Below are 18,759 nucleotides of genomic sequence, written 5' to 3'. Positions count from 1 at the left end.
TAGCTGCCTGGCCAACTTCTTTCCACTCACAAAGAGAGCCGAAAGAARGACCTAGCTGGGGTCCAGGACGAGCAGGTGGCACGGGGTATCCACCTGAAAAATAATGGAATGTTAAGGAAGGAAGGCGTTTGCCCGTTCTGGGGAGCTTTCAGGGAGCTCTGATCTGTTTAACCTGTTAACCACGGGTGTAGCTTCCGCTCTGATCTCTCATGAGCGGCAGGCCAGGCTGGTTGCGACGCTCTGGACCCGATGCCGTGAAGCGGTGCCCAGGAATGGGCTGGAGATGCTCCCTGGGGAGGCCTTGAGGCTCGAGGCAAGCGGAGCCGAACGCCGGAGAACCGGCCTGCCCTGGMACAGGGAGCAGAGGGTGGAGGAGCTTGGCGTAAGGCCAATCAGTTTRGGTAAGATGGACCCCCCTTGTCTTCCAAAAAATGTATTAAAAATGATGTGTTTGGGGTTTTTTTTTTCCCCCAAAAAATGCAGGCAGGAGCATAGGGATGAAGTCCCATCAAACCKTACGCAGACGGCTACGTTGGCTGGTGGGCCGCGTGGGCCGATGCTTTGCAGAGCAGCAGGTGGACGGTAGCAAGCGTTGGCTTGTTGGCAGCGGGCTCTTTGGCTTGGGTTCTGCTCCAGAAGGGAGAACGTAATGTTTCCCCACTAGCACTGGAAAGGAAATGTGTGAATTGCAAATTTCTGCCGAGCGTGAATGGAAGGGGGAAGACCATCTGGTTTTCCTTACCTGGAAGGTAAGACTAATCTCAAGGGAGCTTTGGGATGTACTCTGTGTTTGAAACGTAATGCTTCATGTCTAGCCAGTGCTTTATGGTATCTGCCCCCTATTACTATAACTTGACTTTGTCTTTCCATTGTAAGAACACTTGCAATGCTGTTAATATTTAACAAGGGCACTAAACTGGACGATTTCTTTCTTTGCAGTGACTCCTGTGATGAGCAGAGCAGCAGCAGGGGCTCCCGAGCTTTGGTCCTCACAGCTGCGTTGAGCTTCTAACCTAATGAATCGAGGGCTCTGGGGAGGAGAGCAGYTTCAGGTAAGGAGGGAAATATTACACTTTGAATGATGCACATGGTGGGATTCCTCTTGGTGCGAGGGAAAAAGACGTGCAGATGATGGAATTCCAGGAGAAAACTGTGTAATCTCAGCAAGGCTCAACTGAGACACCACTCAGAGCAGCTCCCTTCTCTTCCTTCCAGTTAAGGACAGCTAAGAGCAGGACTTCAGCAAATGTCAGTTAGGTTAATTGCTCCAAAAAGACTWCTTCTAAGGAAGTTTTTTCCCTTCTAGCTGTTGAAACCAGAATGATAGATAGGGAAGGCAGAATGGCAGATGGGAAGATCTGCATTTTTATCTTTCCAGTTTTGGCTTTGACATAGATGAATGACCTGGAAGGAGGAATTAAATTGGGTGCATGCCCTTTCTCGCCGCTTGTGGTTACATCTTTTTCTTTCAATAATGCTCCGATGAAGCTGTGTGAGGAGTTGCTGAAAGGCATCTTGAGCTTCTCTAATGGTTTTGTTGGGTTTGATCTGGCCTGGAAAGCTCCAGGACCGGTTTAAGAGTTGGAGGGAGAGATGAAAGTACTGGACAAAGAAAGCAGAACTGTCACGCCAAGCGACCCTGGAGAAAGGATGTGTTTTAAAAGCAGTTATTTGTGCTTTGTCTTTAGTGCCTTTTCCTTTGGAGAAGCTGCTTCCTTTTTCTCTAGATGCTCTTGAAATTTGGTGGGACTGGACTGGATGCTTGGGTGTGATCTCCTGGAGGGACAAAGCAGAAAAGTGACTTTCGGTGGCAATTCTTTCCATAGACCAAGCTTGGTTTTGGAAAGCTCTGTTTTAGTCCCTCTCCTTCTCCGTCTCCTCAAGCAGGTGACATTCAGAAGCATGAAGTAAGGGGGCAAGTGTTGTGGGACTAAGATGTTTCCTAGTGCCTCCAGAGATGCTGTGGTCAGTGCTCAGGAATAAGGAGAGGAAATGCGTCGACTAAGCGTTTGATCAACGTWGCTGCAACACAGACAACTGATGGTTTTCTTTGCGTCTCCCATAAGGTAAATCCTTAGGGGTAGGGGCTGATTTTGCASAAATCTGGACCCCAGACACTTCTTACGTAGTTGTCCCAGGGTTTGGTGGAGTGTGGTTCAAATTGCTGGAGTTACAAAACACAATATTGGGGTGACTCGTATTTTTGCCTGTTGTTTAAATCAAGCGGTCTAATAGAGAGGAATATCCATGTAGTTTCTTAACCTTTTTGCTACATCAGTATTAGCCTTTTGGGAGGAGGAGGAAGGCAGCCCTTTCCTCGTTTCTTAGCTTTGCAGAACTTGAACCTTAAAATAATCTCCATAGCCCTGTCATATAAATATATAACAAGCACCGTGCAGCGTGGAGCTTCTTGCGGAATTTTCTTTTCCTTTCAAACTGCAGAGTCCTTGAAAGCAAAAGTCTCCCTTGCTTTTACGGCCTGCTTAATGCTTCTGCCCGCAGCAGCTCTCCTGCCCGGGAGCAGAGCTAATGCACTGATTGCTCCGTAATGAGAATATACCAGGAGCTATTTGAAGTGGACGTCGCAGCCTCAGGCTGGGCTTAGTGACTGGAGCTAAACTTCTGTCTCTCTCGATAATTTGTGTTTAAAAGTAGTAGTGCTCCSCGTTCCCGCTAGCAGGGCTTATGCTGATGCAACGTAGCTCCGTGGCAGCAGTGCTTCGAGCTGTAAYCTGTCTTTCTGGGGGCATCTTTTCTTCTAAATACGCGGTTTACAGAGCTAAAATTCACRTGAATGCGGCTAGGGCTTAAAATGGTTAAAATTAAATTCTAAGGCAAACGCTTCAGCCGTTGAACTGTGAGATCTTTCAGTGATGAAATTTTCCCCTTAAATGGGTTATGACTGGCTGACAAAGATGTTCAAGGGAGGCAAAAACCACCCTGTGAAATGTGCGAGAAAGAGCCTGCGTTGAAGGCGCTGTTCTGGCTCTTGCACGTGTTTTAAAAGCACCTTTGGGGGAAGTCATCGGTCATCCGTGTAAGTGGCTGCAGATTCAGTGGTGCCTGTGTCCTCCGTCGGGTTTTAGTTCAGACTGAAGATTCCAAAGTGGAGATTTTGTGGAATTTGGGAGCCTTTGTTCTGCACTGATGGCGTTTGACGAGCACAGGTTGCTGCTGCTTAGATGGCCTGGCTGAGTCCCGGGAGATGAGCATCCTTCCACGGAGGACAGAGCGTCCGGAAGCAGGTGGCTCTCAGTGGTTTCACTGTCGTCACCCAAAGCGTTTTCCCTCGAGTACAGAGCTCCCTCTCTGCGCTTCTGACACTCTTGCAAGTTCTGGTGTGAGTGTAAAGGTGAGAACAGCCCTTCCCTCTTGCTTGGCATCTCAAACATGACACCGGTTGGTTTTCCCTTGGTTTGGGGTCGTGCCTTTTCAACCCAGCTTTGCTCCTCTTTGACARCCGACTTTAAAGCGGGGCTGCTGTTACCACTGCAGCTCTTTGAACATTGCTAACAGCTTGATGGAAACCCTGTTTTGTGCTGAGGTCATGCACAACCTTTTGGAGGTCTTCCAAAAGATGGTAAGTGTTTGGTTTTCCGAGGAAAGCCCTGAACGCAGCACAAAACTAAAGGCCCTCTTGAGTTTGAGGGAGTTTCCCAGCATTCCCATAGAGTTCCCATAGAGTTCCCATAGAGTTTAAAGAGGCCATGGGTTTGGATTCTTCCGTTCATGTCTGCTGAAGGACTATGCAGCAGGCAGGGATGGTGAAGCCAAAGCAGCTCCTTTTCGGGTCGTTTGCAGTCCTCTTCTCCATGGAGTAAAGGAAGGAGGTCCATCTGCTGAAGATGTTTCTTCTGCCGTAAGGTGAGACGTGGCAGAACTGGTAGATGCTCCTCATGGTCTCCCCGGGTGTCCGCAGTAGCAGCGGGGACCCCGAGGGGCTAAGGTGAAAATGCGAGTTGAGTTGAGCGTGAAGGAGATGTTCAAGGGAGAGCAGAGAGGGAGCAACTTCGTGCAGCAGCGCCCTGCTACCCATGGCTTTGCTACCCAGTTTGGAGAAGTGCTGCTCGTGGTTCGGTGTCTGGCACTGCAGACTGCCTCATGACTCCCTGTCCTCTCCATCGCTTCAGGGTTTTGGTCTCGAGGAGAAGCAGGCGCGGGAGGATGACGCTGCTCGTGGTGGATGTGTCCCTGCTCGGAAAGAGGCAGCGAGGGCTCTTGGGCAAAGCAATTCACAGAATCACAGGATGGTTGAGGTTGGAAGGRACCTCTGGAGATCATCCAGTCCCACTCCCTGCTCCAGCAGGGACACCCAGAGCACGGGGCACAGTGTGGCATCCAGGTGGGTTTKGAAGACCTCCAGAGCAGGAGCCTCCCCAGCCTCCCTGGGCAGCCTGTGCCAGGGCTCGGGCACCCTCACAGGAAAGAAGTTCCTCCTCACATGGAGGAATCCTGGTTGTGAAGAGATGTCCGAAGCAGAATCTCGAGGCAGGAGGCATTTAGCTCTTAATTCTTCCTTTAGAAAGCAGACGTTCAAAGCCAGTATTTCCCAAGCCCTCCCATGCATCCCCGCTCCGCTGTGTTCACTCTTCCAGGAGCAGCTGGTTTGCCTTCTGTCCCATCTTTAGCCGCRGAGGTTTTTGGGGATGCATCCTGCATGGATAGCAGCGTTAGCCACCTTATCTTTGAAACCCACCAAGGCCGTGGTCTTGGAAGGAGAAGATTAAGAAGGGAAGAGAGTATCCAACAAGCCAAGGGAGGGGAAGGAGGTACGTGCCTGATGGGGCTGGCCGCAGGAATTGCCTCTGTTCCACATAATTAGAAATTCAGAAGCTCTTTAGAGACCTGAAATACAAGATGGGGGAAGTTCTTCAGCGTGTTGCTTTTAAGTTCTTCCTCAAACTGAGGCTTTGTATCCCTGTGTGTGTGCATGTGTGTGTGTGTCCCAAATGTATGTCCCAAACTGTGCAACGGGGATACCAAGCAAGGTGTCCCAAGGAGGAGCTTCATTTTCACCCACACCTCTTGCAAGGCTGATGCAAAGACTTGGGAAATACTCCTTTTRAATGAGGATGTGCCAATGCTCCAGCAGAGTTTTTTCAGCCCCRGCAGAGTTTCCTCAGGGTCCAGAGTGGCAGTGAACGGGCCAGGCAGGGGCTCTGCAAGCCCCAGGGTGCATCCCGCGAGCCTCTGGGGGCCTCAAGACTAACAYTCTCCACCAAGGCTAAATCTGCACTTGGGCCCTTATGGTTTGCCCAGGCTTTGCTGGAATAAAGTAGTTGATGCCTTTACATTTTCCCCTTTTTTTTTTTTTCCCCCACTCCACCATTGACTGTTTTTACATCGGAGTTGTTASGTGTGGTTACAGGCGGCATTTTTCACTAGGAATGTTGGATTCTTCAGAGAAAGGCTCTTCCTTTGGCGCTTGGATACGTGAGTATTATTCATTGGCTTTTTCAGACATCACTTGAGYGTGATTTTCCATTCTGTGCCTGAATATCCCGAGCCAACTGGGTAGTATGAAAGCAGCAGCAGCACCGTTGGGGCAGCCTCAGCAATGGCAGCTTTTTGCTGTCGTTCATGCAACAACCTTCAAGTCGTTCATGTTTAGCTGAGCCGATTCCAAAAGCCTGGATGCTGTACGTGGAGTKTTGTTGTTGTCGTTGTCTGACTTGGGAAATCGCATTAACCGTAAGCACCGGTTGGGAACCAAAGGAGTTAAGGAGCTTGTTCCTAACGAGGCTTTTAAGGCACCAAGGGAAAGGGAATCGTGCTGCAGGARAAGATGGGATCTTGCCATGACGGACAGCGCAGTGCGAGGATGAGCGGGATGTCGTGCAGCTGCTGACAGTGGAGACGAAAGGAAGCAAAAATAAGTGTGAAAGGAAAGGCCAGAAGTGGAAAGTCCTCCCAAAGGGCTTGCTGGAACAAAAGAGGGGAAGGTCTCTCGTGAGGACGGAAAAACGTGCGTGTTTTCAGAGGCAGGAGGGTTAAGCTGGGCTAGAGGTGGGGATGTTTCAGTGCCAAGGAAGCTGTTGCCAGTTGTTTATGGTTTTAATAATTTCAAGTGTGGCGTGTTCAATACGTGCAGAAGGCAATTGGATGCTTTTGCCATCTCGATAGCTCCTGTATCTGTTTTCATCCTACCTCGCACTCGCTTCTCCTTTTTGCTCGGTGAAGGCCAGGCTCATCCCGGCCTCTTCCCTCCAGCGGTCCCTGTTCCTCGTGCTTCTTACCAGCTGTGCTTCAGCAGCTGCCTGCAATGCCCTTTTAGGTGCTAATCTGCTCTAACTGATTGGCAGTGTACTAATTTAGCTAAAATACCTAAAATTCACCTCAGAGTTGGTGCTACGAGCAAGACTGCTGCTCGAGGGAAGCAAAAGCGGAGACGCGTTAGGACTGTTGGGGCTGGAGGAAGTAGGAGTGGGTGGTAAGTGGCAAGCTGAGTAATACGGGGTCTTCAAGTGGAGAACTGAATCTGCAGTGGGGCTGCTGGTGCAACGCTTGGATTTCTGTCCCCTGCCTTGTTTAGCAAACAGCGCGAGCCAAGGGAGCCCCTGGAGCCAAGGGGCAGCTTGGTTGGTCCCTGYGTTCACCGGCCTAGGTTGGGGTCAGGGCCTGTCTCTCCAGTGCTTGAGGTGGTGGAACTGGGAAACCTGTCCTAGTGCCTTCAGGATCACTTCTTCAGGACCAYGGCCACCCACTGCATCCCACCAGCCGTTGCCATGGACGTGCCCGGGAGGCATCGGCATCGTAGCCCGGTCCACTTACAAAGTGGCCAAGCAGAGATCCCTGAAGTAGTTGGCTTCCTGTCACTGCTACACCGTGTGGATGAGGTGCCCAGTGGAGGTCCCAGCAGCCGAGTTGTCTCCATGTGTGGAGCTGTTCATCAGGTGGCATCAACCCRCGTGGAGGGATTTCCTTGCAGGCAACTGTTGCACAAGGTACCTGTGTGGGAATGCAGACCTTGCCGTGCCACCCGCTCTGCCCATGCCTCTCCTGAAGGATCCCCACCTGCATCCTGGGCCCAGTCCAGAAGGACCTTGTGGAGGACCAAGGAAGAGAGAGCGCAGAGCCGCTCGGAGGGGAAGGTCAAGGGCTGTCGGTCGCCTTCCAGGGCAGCGAGAGGAGGAGAGGGCTTCTGTGCATCCTGGTAGGCAAGGATGGCTTCCCCAGAGAAGAGTCTTTCTGCATTGCAGCTCCTCAAGGTGATGCCATGAAGTTGGCCAACCCTGTCTGCTCCAGGTAGGGCTTGTGCAGTTGAGGCTGCTGAGGTTTTATGGTCTTGGCTTTTTTTGCTGCTGGAAGTGGAAGCAACGGGCCCGAGCGGGAAGGTTGCAGTCAAATAACGTAGTTGTCGCTGATGCATGAAGGTGAAACGTGGGCTGGAGGACAAGCCTTTCACCATYCCAAGAAAGCTTGTTGAGCATTTGGCCACAGCAAACAGTCCTGCAGGGCCTGATGGAGCCCATCAAAGACTGAACACTTTTACGTGGAGAAGTTTACTCCAGAACCCCTGGGGAGGGGGACACTTCTCTGTATTCCCAGTATCTCATGGTCTTTGCCATGGAAAGGCAAATCTGTAGCAGGCTGTATACTAGAGGTGAAGGATATCTATGGGAAGTGGGTGTTTCTCCTGGTAACCCATGATCCTTTCTTCCAGGCTTGCTTTCTGAACAGTCAGATCCAAGTTTTTGCTGGAAGCAACGAATTGCACCTCAAGAAGTGCAGCAGTGATTAATATATCCATTATATAGCTACGAAACTCAGGACAGCTTTTTAAAGGAGCAGGAGAGAAAGCGTTTGGATTATTTGGTCTCTCTTGAGTTTGGGGTCTTCATTAACCCTAAAACGCCCAGAGGTTAAAGAGTTGTTTTATTTTTTTCCCCTACTAATAGATGTTTGCCAGGAAACGTCCGTCGGTCAGCTGAAAGCCCTGCAGTGCAGAGGTCTGGTTTGGGCACCAAGGGTAATTGGGTGAGCGCACCTCCTCAGCGCGGGGCCTCCCCAGATCCGTTGCAAAACCTGGAGCAAATACGTGGTTGGACTTTGGCTCTGCAACGTGTCATATCCAACATGTTGGCAGGGACTCTCATGGGACTGAGTGACACTATGAGACTCCTGTAGAAGAGCTGCTCTGCCACAGTGTAAGGCTTCGGGAGCAGAACTTCAAGAGGACCCCAGTTGGCCTTGAGTCAATAACTACTTTCAGGATCCTTCCAGTGAGGACTGAAGCCCCCAGATTTCCCAAAACGCCCGTGCTGATGGAAATTGTGTTGTGAAGAAGCAGTTGATAATATTTTTATGGCAGTGAGGCAATGAGTTAGGCTGTAATTCGCGTCCTCTCTTTTCCATTCCAAGCCCGGAGAGAGCGTCGTCRTTATTTCCGCGTTTAGCTGGTTCTGCTTTCTTGGTTTTAATTCGCTAAGAAACAGCAAATTACACCTCCCGAGAGAAGGGTGCCTGGAAATGGATTTTGCGAGTGAGAAGCAACTAACTGCATCCCAGCAGGATGGGCTGCGTGGAAGTTCTGGGTGCTGGTCTGATTTTCACGTTTACTGTTGCAGGATTTCTAAAGACGGTGCTTTAGTTTAGCTGAGAGTACGTGAGATTAGTGGAGTATGTTGTTTCGGGCTCTCTGTCTTGGGTCTGATGCATTGTTCCAAAATAGAGCTTGGATRGTCCCCCTGGCTCCAGTAGGAAACATCTCCTTGGATGGGAACAGCCTCGTGATGGGAAACGATAGGAAGACCCTACTGGAAGATGCAGCTTTGATGCATCAAAGTGCAAGTACTTAAGGATCAAAGTAGGATGCAGTAGAAAACATGACATTGTTTGTGACGGGAAGTGTTAGGAAGGCCCTACCAAAAGAGGCAGCTTTGATGGAGCTTCAGAGGGACCGGACTGGCTGATCTCCAAAGTCCYTTGCAGCCTGGAGCAGCGCGCTCGAGGACTCAAAGCTGCATYGAGTTGGAAAAGTTGGAAAAGCCAGACTTGGGGATGGATTTTAAATCCCTGTGGACAAGCACAAGCAGCAAGTCCGTTYCAAAACTGTGGTGTTCGCTTTTGCTGGGATCTGTCTCAAAGTTGTGTACAAAAAGCCTSAATTTTCTATGGGAATTTCCCTGTTCCTGAACTCCCCTTTAGSATGAAATCTCAGTAGATGGGATCTACTTTCTACTTCCCGCTGCTACTGAAAACCCCCATTGGCCTCTTTGGTTTTGTCAGACCACTTCAAGTTGTAGGAACACGAAATATTGGATATTTAAAATAATTATACCACTTCATAGGCAGGACGGAGATGTTTCCTTTGAGCTCTCAGATTCATTCGAGCTACCTCCTAGATCACGTCTTGGACAGGTGAGTTACCTGGAAAGACCATTTCATCTCAGCATCTTGAGGGGATGCTTTCGTGAAGCAGCCCGGCCATGTGGGAATGTTTTGAGTACACGGTTGGCCGTCGGTCCCCAAACCAGAAATAGGACCTCTGGCAAAAGCCAGGAGTGTGGAGAAGGCTCTCTAGTAGTGGGTGAATGTGATCCTCATCTGGAAACGTTCAGCCTGGCCCTGTCACCTGGATCAATGTTTTGCTGTAGCAAAACCACCCGCTTTTATTCCTGTCTCGCGTTCTTCCCTGCTTGCGTCTTTCCTGGTGTAACCCAATAGCTGCAGAAGGGCTCTATTTCTTTCTCATTCTCTGTGTGTGTCTATATATATCCACCCCGTGACGCTGCAGGAGTGTGTGCTTTGGAAGAAAGGGAGCCCTCCGAGCCAAACCAAAAGCAAACGTGCGGGATGAAAGCGCTCCTTGTTTTTCTCCTCCCCTTAGAGGGAAAGGGAGCCCAGAAAGTCACGGCAGATCATCTCCCGGGAAGGAGAATAAGCCTGGCAAGGTAAATGTTTAGCTAATTCACTAAGAAACACCGCTGTGAAAGTGCATTTAAGGGATTGCATTAAAGATGGGACGAGGAGCCTGTGTTTAACGCTGAGGTGTTCGAAAGGCGGCTGTGAAACCAGGTGCTCCAAGGTTTTAGGTTTGAGGGCTAGGAGCAGTCTTTGCTAGTCCAGTACTACTTGCTTGCTTGATACTCGCACGGAAAGCCTCAAAACCAGGCAGATCTYTCCTGGTTGGTTGAAGTGCAAGTTATTTTTCACGTGTCTTAAGCTGCTTTTGCTACCAATATCCTATGGGGCTGCAAAAGAAAGGAACTCCCACGCCACATCCCCAAATTTTGCAAACATGTGAAGCTGAATATCTAAATGAATTTAGATTAGCTAATGTAACTTCATGAGTTTAGCTCTAGCAGCAATGCATAAGTGGGCAGGGCAAGAAGGCTGACCCATCTCTGGAAGGCTCAAATGTGTCCCTATTTTTATATTATTTTATTTTATTTTATTTTATTTTATTTTATTTTATTTTATTTTATTTTATTTTATTTTTTTTATTTTATTTTTTTTATTTTATTTTATTTTATTTTTTTTATTTTATTTTTATTTTTATTTTTATTTTATTTTTATTTATTTTATTTTATTTTATTTTTATTTTATTTTATTTGCTCTGTTTTGGATATTTTAAGCTCAGTATTACTCTCTTTTGAACTGTACTTGTAAAGCTAAATGCTTTGGAAGTGACTTTGTTCGGAGGAGGCGTAGCTGGGTTAGCAGCGGAAGGGCTGCGGAAATGTTGTCCTGGAATACGGCTCCCTGCTGCCCGTAAGGAAAAAACTCATTTCTTCTGGCTTAGGAAATCATACTCTGCAGCGTGATAATATCCAAGTATTCCATCCTTTGAGAGGAGTTCGGGAAGATCTCCACCAAAACGCAGGCGCTTCCTGTGACTCCGGTTTCTGTGAGTACGGGAAGGAAGGTGGCATCCAAGATTTATATATAGCATCTTAGCTATAAATCTTCTTGCCTGTTTGCACGTAGTCAGCTCCTGTATTTCTGCATTTGGGGAATCCACCTGGGAATGATCAAGCGGCTAGAGGCACTGGAGGAAATGACTGCCCACTTGGTGAGCGTGTTCACCAGGGGGAAGGTAACTAATAAAGCTACCATTGGGGTGAAAACTAAAAAGGAGCAACCACTGGTATCAGCGAGCGCCTCCCCTCTGGTTTAAACACGTGTCGAGCGAGTGGACTGGAATAGAGGAGCTGATGTCTTGTCTGTCCTGGTGCGGCGCGGTCCGGTGTTTTCCATTGCTGCAGGTTGCCCCGCTTGCCTTCCTGTGATCACATCCTTTGCTTGTGCCGCAGAAGACGTGCTTCCTGCAGGAAGCCTCCGGCACGCAGCGTGTGAGAAGGCCAAACCCGGGGTCAGGAGCCCAAAGGCACTCGGGGCTCCGTCCTTTCCTGCTTCTCACTTTCAATAGTCGTGGTTATAAATCTAGATCTACTGGGCACGCACAAAAATGGGAGCCAGGGCCTCTTTTTCAAATGTCACTTTTGGTCCTTGGTAGAAGCAGAAGAGCCATCCAGTTGGGTTAGACCTAAAAGAGAACAGGGTGGTGACTTGCCTGCAGGAGCATTGCTCTTGCTTGGAGGAGGAGCATGGATGAAGGGACACAGAAATGGACTTCCCAAAGCAGCTCTTTGGGATTAGTGGCTCGGGCTTCCCGAGCATGCTGCTGCTTTTCCTCCATCCAAATTCATCGGATTGCCCTTTGAACCCGGGAAACCTTTGGCATTTGGGATGTGCTCCAGGAGGAAGTGGCCTGCGGAAGATGTGGATCATGAGCATGGGATCACCCAGCTGTAAAACGGTGATAACGCCGGCCGTGCTGGCGCAGGATGTTGAGGATATAACACCCTGTGGTCTTAACAAAGAGCTTCTCGTGGCTTCTGTTCATGCCCAGTGCCTTTGGGCCGGTGCATGCGGGCATGTGAAGTCCTCATCTGCAGGGTTTGTCCGCGAGGGGAGATGCTCCTTGCATAGCTGAGCAGCGGGCCCAGCTGAGGAGTATCTGGGATGTCTTGAGGATGTGTCTGGCCTGCCTTGGGGACCTGTGGCAAAAAACACATTCCCACCCAGAAAACACTTTGCGGATGACCGAGTTGGATTCTCCGATTTGGACCGTGTTTGCATGCGAATAGGTGGGATGCAGGAAGCTGAACTGGTTCCTCTTTGGCAGGAACCYGGCACCCCTCCAAGCACAAAGCAGAGAGGAATTAACTCTTTATTTTCCTCTTTGTTTCTTTCAGCTGCTAATTACACTTGTCCTGGAAAGTGTTGACTCCTTTGAGCTCTTTCAGGTTAATAAGCAACTCGGAATCTCCTTTGAAAGGCAGGAGAGGAGAGTCAATCGAGCATGGAGCTGCTGCCCAGGAGAATAGAGGAGATGCCGGGAGTTACTCAGGTCTTTCACACCTCCTCTTTGCATAGAGCTCAGCACTAAAGACCATTCCAGATCTCGCCAGGCCTGTGCCTTAATGAAGTGTACTTTCCATATCAACTCCCTGCTTTTCCGAGAGGAAGGGCTCATTTGACCCGCAGGGCTCTGCGGGAGCACAGGCACATTAAATGTCTCTTACATTAAGTCTCTCTTACATGCTCTAGGTGTGCCTGCTTGAGCAGGAAGGTTGGACTAGAAGATCTCTATAGGTCCCTTCCAACCTTAAATATTCTGTGATTCTGTGAAATCCCTCCCGCATGAGACACGTTCCCATGGGCGAGGTGGTGAGTTGGAAAGGGCACCTTTGTTCAGGGTGGCTTTTAATGCTGAGCTCCACTTTTCCTAGGGTAAACCATGACCACGGCGCTCGTAAAGACTGGTTTTGAGGTGGGTATCTCGGTGTTCATCTCATTTCTGGAGGTGAATTGCGGTAATGCAGCACGTCGCACTGCTCTCTACAGAAGTGTGAGGAGTTGGGGAAGAGAAGGTTGGGAGGGGATCTTATCAACATGTACAAATACCTGAGGGGAAAACGTAGGGAGGAAGCTCTTCTCAGTGGTGGCCAGTGGTAGGACAAGGGGCAATGGGGACAAGCTGAAACCAAGGCAGTTCCATCTGCATGTGAGGAAGAACCTCTGCACTGTGAGGGTGGCTGGAACAGGCTGCCGAGTCTCCTTCTCTGGAGATCTTCAAAACCTGCTTGGATTTAACCGGGTGCCCTGTGCTCTGGGTGTCCCTGCTGGAGCAGGAAGGTTGGACTAGATAATCTCTAGAGGTCCCTTCCAACCTCAACCATCCTGTGATTCTGTGAGTTGGGTTCCACCAGGGACCTGGAGCTTCTAGCGGCAGAGCCGCGGCTGGGAAAGCCAAGCCCTTGAGCTGACGGATCTACAGAGGAACCACAGCGCTTAGCCGGCAGCAGCAGAAGGATGTCCCCACCCTGCCGCCGGGTGACAAGCGCGTCGGCCGTTTCTGCCCGTAACGATGACTGCAGCTAGATGAAAGCTCYGGAGGTGGAGGCTGTTCACGTGGTGGGGACCGGACCGCACAGACGGTGCGGACGCTTGCCTAGCGCACCGGGGGCCTCGCGGGTTGGAGGGGGATCCCCGTGGGATCATCCCSCTCCCCAAGCCTCCTTGATCCTGCAGCCGAGCAAAGCACGGAGAGGTTGCAAAAGCAGCGCGGGGCGAAGTCCAAACACGTGTTCGGATACAACAACACGGCCGGGCTCGGAGCAGCTGCGGAGGAGGAGGAGCYGGGGGAGTTTCTCAGCTCTGTTTCCCGGAGATACCTGTTTGCCAGCCGGCTGCAAAGCCAGCCTCCTAGCTGGATACTAACGCGCGCCTTCCCCCTYGCAGGGCTTGAGCAACCATTTATTTTCCCCCGGTTGTTTTCCGAAGGCCGAGTTTTGTTCGGCTGTTAAACTCAGAAGCGAGCTCGGCTTTTTATAGYGAAAGAAAGAAAGGAAGAAAAAAGCGGCTTCCTGCGGACGCTGCCCCGTGAGTCACGCGTTGTATGACACAGCATTCCTCCCGGGAAAACTCAACCGCCGGAGCCGGGGAGGTCTGCGCGAGCTCCCCGCAACCCCGAGGTAATTCCAGTGAAACTTCCTGCGTTTTAGAAGCCACGGTCTCCTCCCGACTCCTTCGCGTGCAAAGAGTTGCCGTGGCTCTGCAGTTGCCGTGCAGAGATCTGCTGCTTGCAAACAGCTTTAATTCCTCGTTTTTTTGCCCCCCCTTTTTTTTTTTGTTGTTTTTGATCTTGAAAGATGGTGCAGGTGAATGAAAACAGAAGAGCTCTGTTTTACAGATGAGATTTTTTTGCGTTATTTTATTTTCATTATGAGAGGCTTTTGCCTTAGAAGTGTTTGCAATAGAGCTCGGAGCTGGAAGCAGCAGCAAGCTTGAGGATCTGGGATTTGTTGTGTTTGTGGCATCTCCGGATACGTGTAAGTTGGCAGGTTGCAAAGTGGATATTTTGGGGGGRCGAGAGAGGAGAGGGAGGGCTTTGGGGGCACAAGAAAGGGGATTATAGTGTGGAAACTGCAACTGTAAATAGCAGTTTTGTGACGGCTGTTTGGCTTACTGTGATATTAACTGCTAAGTGGCATGGGGGGGTTCCATGCTTTCCAAGGAGGTAGGATAAAGTTGCCTTGCTCAGAAGGGAATGGGCTCTGGATTTCAAATCTTCAGAAGTTATCCTGAATCTGTTGTTGAACATAGTATTTTTGAAGTATTTTCACCCGACAGGTCTCATTAACTTCTTTTACTCTCCTGTAGCACGTTTATTTTGAGGTGATATTAGTAAGAATCAGATGATTGGAAGGGGGAAAGAAACAAGGCTTAAGGTTCCTGGGAAACTTTCTCTGTGGGATATGGAGTTTTTTGATGGGCGTGTGGTTTAGCGCTTGGATTTGTGTTACTCTCGTGTATCCGGTCCTATAGAAACTCCAAGGCTGATCCTCGAAATAAGTGTTGGGTCTTTGAACTCTGAGGCCCTCTTGCCTTGTGGTGCTGTTTGCTAAGCCCTGTTCAGACAGTTCCTCAAGAGGCAAGGCCGAGCTTTCTTGCTTAGAGCCTTATTTTGGGAGGAGAGCCCTACAGTAAGTGGAGAGGAGAGCATTGCTTGGAAAACCACCGCCTTTCCMTTCCCTGGCTTGTCTCTTGCTCCTTAGCAGTTGGAGAAATTAAATCTACCTTGGCTGTACTTCCTTAATTTTATTTTTGTGTGTTGCTTCTTGTGCAACTCGGGCATCCCAGGCTTCCCTTCATCTTTTAATATGAAAATAGCCGCGTAGAGCTCCACTTCTTGTTTCGTTTCTGCGGCCCTGTTGGAAGTAGGGTACATAGATGTGAATGTAATTCCTCCCCGAGAGATGTCGTGGCTGGAAATTCCTTTATTTTCCCTCTCGTGCTTTTTCCACAGGGTTCAGAACTTGCTGCAGGTAACTAAAAAATGAATCCTGGGCTGGTGTTTTCCTTCACCTGTGTTGTGATGCTGGGAGCCGAGGCAGCTCGGTGATGTGGCCAGGTTGTGTTCTTAGGTAGGCTAGACCTTCCTCTCACCTTCAGGGCTGCCTTTCATGCAGGAAAAAGGTGATGTGGCTGATGTGATTTAGCTCCTCTGACTTCTTTTCTTTCAACATTTGGATAGATTTAAGTTGTCAAGGCAAGCGAGACCTTTCCCTAGCGAGGCTTCTGGAGGGATGCTTTCCAGCTGGTCGATGTGCTGTTTGAATTAAATTCGCCAGGAAACATTAGTGTTGCAGCTAGGTGGTGGCTGTCGGCTTGGAGAGCTGGCAAGTGACCTGAGATGGAGTGTCCTCTTGCCTAGTTCAGTTCCTGAGGGAGAAAGGAGGAGTCAGGCTCGACCATCATCTCGGCCCCCTCGGCATTTTCGTGGTGCTTGTCATGCTCATCCTCCGGCGCAGCGTGGGAAGGTAGAGGTAATGCATAGCAACACCACCTTAACCCAGAGCAGCCCTATGGAGAGGAAACGATCTTGTTCTCTTCTGGCTTTAACTCTACATGTGTCCTGCCCCCCAAAAAACAAACAAACAAAAAAAACCCCTTGCAAATACTTTGGGAAAGTTCATTAAGTGTATTTATTTGTTAAAGTTGTATGTGATTTTTAGTTGTATCTGCCTGGACGCCTGCGATATCTGAATGCACAATGATTAAATGTGTGGAAAAGGTGTTCCCAAAGCTCACTTTTAATTACTTGTAGTACTAGTTGAAGTGTCATCCCTTCTCCTTCCTCGCCCCGCCTCACCCATGGGAAAACAAGGTTGTCTTTGTTACCTGCCTTGAGGTCATTGAACCCATTGCGGATCTCCAGGGAAAAGGAGTTGCAAAGATAAGATCTGCCAGAGCAAATAAAGAGCTTTTTCTCAAATAGGAGCACATGTGAAGTGAACGTCAGAGGTGAATCACTCACTCGGCTGCTGCCCTCGCCAACTGCGCGCTGCCGTCTCATTAGACACATATTGGGCCGAAAGGAGACATGGATGACATCTACACAGCGAGGAATTCATGGCCCGTGGTGTGTCCTGTCATTAGTCCTCCAAATTCTTACGTTTGAGTTGGTGCTAAAACTGACCAAGTTGGACGTTGTCCTGTCGCTGGCTTGAAGGAGCCCGGCTCCTTGGTTCTCAGGTCCTCGGAGCTCCTCTTCCGCGGTGTCTCCTCATACATCCTTGGCCTCCTGTCCTGCCATCGCTATGGCCCTGTGCTAGGCTTGCTCCAGTTAGTGAACATCTCTCTTACTGTTAGTATCCCAAACTGGACACCGAGCACTGGGTAGGGCTTTCACCTAATTATTGACTTACAGTCAGTTTCCTCCCCATGACCCCCTTGTTCCTCCCCTTGTTCCCCCTTTCCATAAACATTATTTTTTTTTTAGAATCTGATTTCTTTTCAACCCATTCTCCAGGCATCTCTCCTTTCAGATCTTTGATGGTCATTGACAAACCTATGGACTTTCTTTGGCCTCCTAACTTTGCGGAGGAGCAGATCATGAAGGTACCTGGCTATCTGGCTGTCTACTGTCTGTCAGCAGCAAGGATCAGTAGCAGCAGGCCATGCCAGAGGCACAAACTAGTGAAAAATACTATTACTCTTAAAAAATATTGCCCTCTAATATAACAGTGTTAATATGAAGAGATTTCTGGATGCAGCTCCTGAAGGTACTTCTGCTCTCAGAAGTTCCTCAGTGTGGTTCTGCAGATTCCTAGGTATTCCTGGCAAAGGCTCCGTCTCTGGGATGGAGTTCAAAAAACCTAATGCTGCTTCTAGTTAATGCTGCTGTGTTGTTTTATTTTTTTTTTTCCACGTTATTTCATCTAAAGGAACTCAGACTGCTTAATATGAGTCTGAATTCGCTTCTGGACAATGTCCCTCTAGCTTACGGCTGCCAGGAGCTTGGGTGGACTCTCTGCTGTCATGTATGGCGATGGAGAAGGCTCTGCCAGCATCCCTGCTCCCCTCGGTCTCTCCAGGCTATGGCCTTGCTCTGCTCCATGCATTCTCCACTGGATGACATGGAGATGACCACGTAGCTCAGGTCCTGTACTGAAACAGGATGGGATTTTACCAGAATTGGGGCCAGTTTTGCGTGCTGAATACGTTAGTATCAGTGTGCATCTCCTAAAGCCGTAACCGTGGGGCTTTCTTCCTCGTCAAGCGATAGCTCCAAGCTGCCCTGGGCTGGATCCCTCGGGAAGCTCCGGGCCTTGCTCGGCTCTCGAGCCTTTCCCCTCATCCCTGGTGACAGGGTGWGGGAATGGCGGGTGTATTTGTCGTAACGCGTACGCAGGAGGGGCTGGCTCGTCCAAGGCGAGCGTTTCTGGCCCCTCGTGTGTCAGCCGCAGACRCTGGTCACCGCCGATCAACTCTCCTCGCGGCCTCCGAAGGCCACCGAGGAAGCTCCACTTTGGCGAAATGAAACCTTCTTTTTGGCGGCTGTTCGTTTTTATGTGGTAAAGTACTGGCGGTTTTTCTAGGCGCAGCTTAACCCCCACAGATATTCCTCCTCGGAAAACCGAGTCCGCGCTCTGGGCACTAACGTTCCCCCCCGGCTCGCGGCGGGCCGGTTTCTCCGGCCTGTTGTCCTGCGTTGCGCGCGGAGGGAAGTCGCGGCGCCCCCTTCTCCAGCTGCACTGGCCTCCCTGTTCTCTCCCTCCTCCTCCTCCTCCCTCTCCCTGCAGCGTCGCTGTCGCCGCCGTCCTCGCGGCCGCCAAGCTGACGTACGGGGTACGGGGCGGGCGGCGAGAGGCGGCCGGGGAAGACGTCGCTCGGGCGCCGCCGGTGAGCGGGGCCCCGCGCCGTGGGGCCGTGGCCAGGAGCTTCCCCAGGGAAAGGGCTCCTTTTGGGCTCAAAAGAGAGCAAAAAGGGTCGGCTCGGCTGCCCACAGCGACTCCAAAGGCAGCTCTTAATTTGAAGGAAGTTCGGCCGGGACGGGGGCGGAAAGCTGGGGCTGGGGGAGGGAGCGGAGCGACAGATTGGAAATGCATATTTTATCTATTTACTTGTTTACTTCATTGTGTTTTATCTGCAGTTTTTAAGATTAAGCTTTCAGACTTGTGGTTAGTCGCGAAACAAAAGCTGCCTGGGCTGGAAAGAGCTGGTGCAGCCTCAGTGGCCTGGCAACTTTTGTGTAAAACAACAAAAATACAGTGCTTGGAGTGGTCTGCTGTATATATGTGTTTGTGTGTGTGTATACACATATAGTGCATGTACACATATGTGATCGCATATATATTTATATATATAGAAAGAAAAGTGAATGCATATATAACATCCTCATACGGAAGCTCCGGGAGAGTGGGCTAGACGAGTGCACGGTGCGGTGGATCGAGGGCTGGCTGGATG

The 18,759-nt window shown here is 50.0% G+C and overlaps 1 long non-coding RNA gene across 1 annotated transcript in view; it reads left to right on the top strand.

Moving 5' to 3' along the window:
- The first annotated feature begins 997 nt into the window (after window positions 1-997).
- LOC112948434 overlaps window positions 998-18,759 on the top strand; it is a 20,378-nt gene continuing 2,616 nt past the window's right edge. Inside the window, exon 1 of the long non-coding RNA XR_003249621.1 lies at window positions 998-1,052. This is a non-coding gene — a long non-coding RNA (uncharacterized LOC112948434). The remainder of the gene's footprint in view (window positions 1,053-18,759) is intronic.

This window comes from Nothoprocta perdicaria, unplaced genomic scaffold (genome assembly GCF_003342845.1).
Source record: "Nothoprocta perdicaria isolate Ctin4 unplaced genomic scaffold, notPer1 scaffold_260, whole genome shotgun sequence".
Lineage (NCBI taxonomy): Eukaryota > Metazoa > Chordata > Aves > Tinamiformes > Tinamidae > Nothoprocta > Nothoprocta perdicaria.
This window is presented reverse-complemented; position numbering and strand designations above follow the sequence as displayed.